The sequence below is a fragment of the Malus domestica genome, chromosome 11 (assembly GCF_042453785.1).
Source record: "Malus domestica chromosome 11, GDT2T_hap1".
Classification (NCBI taxonomy): Eukaryota; Viridiplantae; Streptophyta; class Magnoliopsida; order Rosales; family Rosaceae; genus Malus; species Malus domestica.
In genome coordinates this window covers 29,598,464-29,604,293 of record NC_091671.1, presented here as the reverse complement: position 1 = coordinate 29,604,293, position 5,830 = coordinate 29,598,464, and the positions used below count along the sequence as shown (strand labels likewise).

At 45.0% G+C, this 5,830-nt stretch overlaps 1 pseudogene; it reads left to right on the top strand.

The window, feature by feature from the left end:
- Nucleotides 1-1,358: 1,358 nt before the first annotated feature.
- Nucleotides 1,359-3,387, top strand: LOC103411290 (elongation factor 1-gamma-like; annotated as a pseudogene).
- The last annotated feature ends 2,443 nt before the right edge of the window (nucleotides 3,388-5,830 follow it).

Sequence of the window (5,830 nt, the reverse complement as noted above, 5' to 3'; positions counted from 1 at the left end):
TAGACGCACTTTGAAGGAGCTTGAGGAGATGACTTATCCATTCCCCGACTCTGATGTGGTTGCCATGTTAGAAGACTTGCTGGAAAAGAAGGTGATTAGTTTGCCTGAGTGCAAACGGCCAGAAGAGATGAATCGCACTGACAGTCCAAGGTACTGTAAATTCCACCGCTTCATCAGTCATCCGACAGAAAAATGTTTCGTGCTGAAAGATCTTATCATGAAGCTGGCTCAGAAAGGAATCATCGAGCTAGATCTTGACGATGTGGTGAAGTCAAACTATACCACCTTCACTTCTGGCTCTTCCAACTCAAAGTTTTCACCTCAACCGCTGGGGGCATCCTCAAAGACAAGCAAAGTTGAAGGATGGACTCAAGTCACTCCTAAGAAATTGCACAAGAAGCATACGTCTCCTCCACAAGTTTGCCAATCGGAAAGGGGGCAAAGCAGCTCTTGTCAACCTTCAAAGCAACGTGAACGTGTTGAAGATGATGAAATTACGACACAAAGATCGTCTGTTGCCATCACAATGCGCGACTTCTTACCCGAAGACTTCTTCAATCACGCGGTCAAGGCTCCTTGCTATGAAGATTGTGAGGAACGCCTTTCCAAAATTGCTTGACAAAATTCACCATTTCTCCTTGCCCACACGAGTCTAAACTGCATGGCACAAAGCTCCTGGTCTGCACGAGCATAAAAGGCAACACCAATGCTACTTGCCTGCATGAGCTGAAACTGCAAACGGCACAAAAAAAAATATATATATACATATATATATATATATGTATGTATTTGAACTACGTTTTGACTTGATCTCTTTCTTTGGAAGGGTACGTAGGCAGCTTGAATATTCAATTTCAAGTTCAGTCACATCAAAATAAAAAAAATGTTTTATTAAATAGAGTTAATTTTATTACAAAAAAAAAAAGATTACATATGTTATTATGTTTTTACAAATGCAAAAAAAAAAAAAAAAAAAATACAGATTCCTTTTATATATACATATATATACATATATATATATATATATATATATGTATATATGACCTCTATCCAGCCAGCCCATTAAAAGGAGGTCATCCAAACCCAAGTGGCAGCGACCAGGCCCAAACCTATGTCCAAATCCAGCTCCAAGAAGAAGACCCAAGTCCACCAGCAACAAATCCGGGCCCGGTCCTCTCTTGATCCATACACCCCTCAAGCTACAGGGCCCTGTCATCCTCTTCAATGCCTCAGAGATCTGAATTTACTCCCTTTCCTTCCCCGATGACTGCTCCACTCCCACCGTCTCCGCCGCCCAGACCTTCGAAGGCCACTCCCAGGGCGTCTCCGATCTCACCTTCTCCACCGACTCTCGCTTCATGGTCTCCGCCTTCGACGACAAGACCCTCCGCCTCTGGGACGTCGCCACCGGCCAAACCATCAAGACCCTCCATGGCCACACCAACTACGTCTTCTGCGCCAACTTCAACCCTCAGTCCAATATGATCGTCTCCGGTTCCTTCGACGAAACGGTGCGTATTTGGGATGTCAAGACCGGGAAATGCTTGAAGGTTTTGCCGGCTCACTCCGACCCTGTCACCGCCGTTGATTTCAATCGGGATGGCTCGGTTATCGTTTCGAGCTGCTACGATGGGTTGTGCAGGACCTGGGATGCCTCCACCGCCCTCTGCACCAGGTAGATGTAGCTCTCTCTGTCATCTCTCAAGCATTTATTCAAACATCTGCTGGGCGTTCTAGATTGGTATTATTCCTGCTGCTGTTTCTTCTATGATTCCAATAGGTTGTGGTTATAGTATTGATGGTGATGTGATTGAGTAAGAGAGAGAGAGAGTCTTCATGTCTTCTTCTCTTGTTCGGATGAAACACGACAAGCAGAAGGTGAAGGTCCCAGCAATACCAACACCACCAACCTTTCATCTTCTCTACTATTTGGGTCAATGGATTCTCGTCCTTCTCATTCTTCCTTGCTCTGCCTCTGCTGCCTGCGACCGGCTCGATCACGACGCTCTTTTGTCCTTGCCCTTCAACACACCGTTGAATTGGTCTGCTTCCACTGACTACTGCCTTTGGGATGGAGTCACCTGCGACCCGGTTGAGCACAGCCGCGTCGTTCGGCTTTCTCTGCCCAGGAGAGGCTTATCTGGTGTCGTCCCTCCGTCCAGCAACAACCACCACTTTCACCGTCAATCAGACCAAAGTCAAACAAAACTCCTGAATATTTCAAGTTAAACCCTATCGGGAAGGTTCCGCTGTTGGTAACACCGGATGGTCCCATTTTTTAGAGTAACGCTATTGCTCGCTATGTTGCACGCTTGAAAGCTGATAATCCTCTGTATGGTTGTTCTCTGATTGATTATGCCCATATCGAGCAATGGATTGATGTTGGATCCATGGAGATTGATGCTAACATAAGCAAGTTGTACTATCCAAGACTGGGATATGGCGTGTATCTTCCTCCAGCTGAGGAAGCTGCGATTTCTGCATTGAAGAGAGCACTAAGTGCCTTGAACACCCATATTGCTTCAAACACATACCTAGTTGGGCATTCTGTAACCCTTGCTGACATTGTTGTCGTATGCAATTTGTACGTGGGGTTCGCCAACGTCATGACTAAGAGCTTCACTTCAGAGTTTCTGCATGTTGAGAGATACTTCTGGACCCTGGTCAATCAACCAAACTTCAAAAAGGTACTGGGTGATGTCGAGCAGGCTGTTTCAGTTCCACCAGTTGCATCTGCAAAGAAGCCTGCCCAGCCTGCTAAGGGCAAGATCAAGGAGGAGCCCAAGAAAGAAGCCAAAAAAGGAGCCGGCAAAACCCAAAGCAGACGCTGCTGAGGAAGTGGAAGAGGCTCCAAAGCCAAAACCCAAGAATCCTCTTGATCTGCTTCCCCCAAGTAAGATGGTTTTTTATGACTGGAAGAGACTGTACTCTAACACAAAGAGCAACTTCCGTGAGGTTGCTATTAAAGGATTCTGGGACATGTACGACCCTGAAGGATACTCTCTTTGGTTCTGTGAGTACAAGTACAATGATGAGAATACAGTTTCTTTCGTGACACTGAACAAGGTCGGTGGATTCCTTCAGCAGATGGATCTGGCCCGCAAGTATGCATTTGGGAAGATGCTAGTGATTGGCTCAGTGACAGTGCAACGGGTGTGTAATGACTATGCTCGGCAGGCAGTGCAATGGCTGTGCTCAATGGTTGTGCTCAGTGACGGTAGTGGTGGAGCGTCTTCCTCTGCACCTCCGCCATGGTCGCCGCCTTTTGATGAGATTGACAAAACCAAAGTTTATCAATACACACCCAAAGACCTCCTCCGTCTCTTGACTCGCAGCTGCCAACGACTTCAACGACCGCCGTCAAACGACTAGCCGGTCGTGAAGCTCGAAGCACCATCTTCTCCGTCCTCCTTGCTCTGCCCCCTGCAAATTCCTCTACCCATCACCTAAATTTATACAAAAAAATATATAATAAAAAAGGAGGATGGTGGAGCAAAGTGGTGCTGCCACCACGTGAAAAAAAAAAAAAAAATGCATCAGGCACCATGTGCAAAGAAAAAAAAATAATAATAAAAAATAAATAATATAATAATATATAATAATAGAAAATGGGATGGTGGATCAAAGATGGGGAACAGCCCCCATGGCAGATCAAAAGTTTCTGGTGGTTCATGGGCACTATGTGCAGAAAGAGAAAAAAAAATTGTAAAAAAATGATGATGGAACTTGGTGCATCCAGCAACAAAAGAAAAAGAAAAAAATAAATAATAATAAAAAAATAAAAAAATAATAAAATAATAAAATAATAAAAAAAAATAATAATAATAATTAAAAAAAATGCATAGAGAGAAATAGAAGGTCCATTTTATTTATTTTTCTGGAAATTTTACATAAATTTGCATTATACATAAATTGAAAAAAAAAAAATCAAATCAAATCAAATTTACAAAAGGGGATCTTCAAGGACGATTAGGTGCCGCCTCACCACTCGGCAGAGCTCCAGAAATAAGAGGCGCCGGAGGTTGACTGTTTGAAGCCACACCATTCGGCGGAACACCAGGAGGATGAGGCATCGAAGGTTGATCATTTGGAGCTTCATTACGCGGTGCAGCCCCAGAAGACGAAGGTAAATGTTGTTGGAACAAACCCACAAACCTCCGATGATCAAGTAAAATCTGACCATCGGATTCCTGCATCTGGTCAATTTTCCTCTTCATGTTTGTGGCATAGTTGTGTGCGAGCTTGTGCAACTGTTTATTCTCATGCTTGAGCCCTCTAATCTCCTGTTTGAGACTCATCACTTCAGCCGCCAACGATTCAACTTGACGAGTTCGAGCAAATAGGCGTTGGGCCATGTTGGACACAGAACCCGCACACTGCACACTAAGAGCCAGAGACTCCTTAACAGCCAACTCATCAGACCGCCTGGAAAGTAGTCTGTTATCTTTGGGAGTGACAAGGTTCCGGGCCACCACCGCAGCGGTCATATCATTCTTCATCACCGAATCCCCAACAGTAAGAGGACCAGACATTTTCAAAGGTGTTGAAGAAAGAAGAGGTCGGACAAATCAAGATCTTAGAAGTGCAAAAAAGGGAGTTTCTACAAGCGAAAATTCAAGTGTGCTTTGAAACGAACTGCGTGCCTCTATAAAAAATCAGCACTCGACGGGATTTCAAAAATCAAAGAGGTGAGCTCAGAGTCCGAAAATGCCGATTCAAAAATCGAAGAGGCAAGCTCAGAAATCGGAGAAGCATCTTGCTTTTCCAGACGCGTTAGCACCCGTCACATGCAAACTCAGCTTTGCGGAAATCACGGGCAATTTGTTAAAGCGCCAATCCCAGATATCGAAGAGGCGCCAGTCTTTTTCAGCCTCGTCAGCATCCGTCACACGCAAACTCAGCTTTGCGGAAATCACGGGCAATTTGTCGAAGCGCCAATCCTAGATATCGAAGAGGCGCCAGTCTTTTTCAGCCTCGTCAGCACCCGTCACACGCAAACTCAGCTTTGCGGAAATCATGGGCAATTTGTCGAAGCGCCAATCCCAGATATCGAAGAGGCGCCAATCTTTTTCAGCCTCGTCAAACACCCGTCATGCGCAAACTCAGCTTTGCGGAAATCACGGGTAATTCGTCGAAGCGCCAATCCCAGATATCGAAGAGGCGCCAGTTTTTTTCAGCCCCGTCAACACATATCACATGCGCACTCGGCTCGACGAAAATTACGGACAATTTGTCGAAGATTTCTGATAAAGAAGAAAGCACGTGAAGCCATACTGATCAATCACCCATTGGTTACCGACACGAGTAAAAGAATAGTACCTCTACAGGTACTAAAGAAATTCTTATAACTGTCCACCTTCACCCTTCATAGCAAGGCAGACATATAGAACCTTTCTTCATCTCTGAGAATGCCTTCCCAACGAAGCCTCTCGGGTCACTAAGTGTTCCTTATTCCTTGGGGTACCTCTGCAAGCCAATGACTCCAAAGCAAAAGTATCTCATATCACCAGGGTAGTAAGCAAGAGTATCTCATATCATGCGTTCTCCCTGTCCTTTCCTTTGTCCTTGTTCTTACCTACAAAGACAAGGATAAAGAAAACAATATGCCGGAACCTCCACTCAAACTCGGGTAAGGAACCGACTGCTGGGAACCCTTCCCTGATTGCCTACCTAGCATTGCTCTCGAGTACTCGTCTCCCACTGTTGTTGTACTTCCAAAGAAGCTGCCACATCTGCCTGAAGAACAGATAAAGGCAAGTGAAAATGATACCTTGCAGCATGTGGAGACAACGTGCAGAAGAAACAAGCAGAGAAGAATGCAGTCTGCACA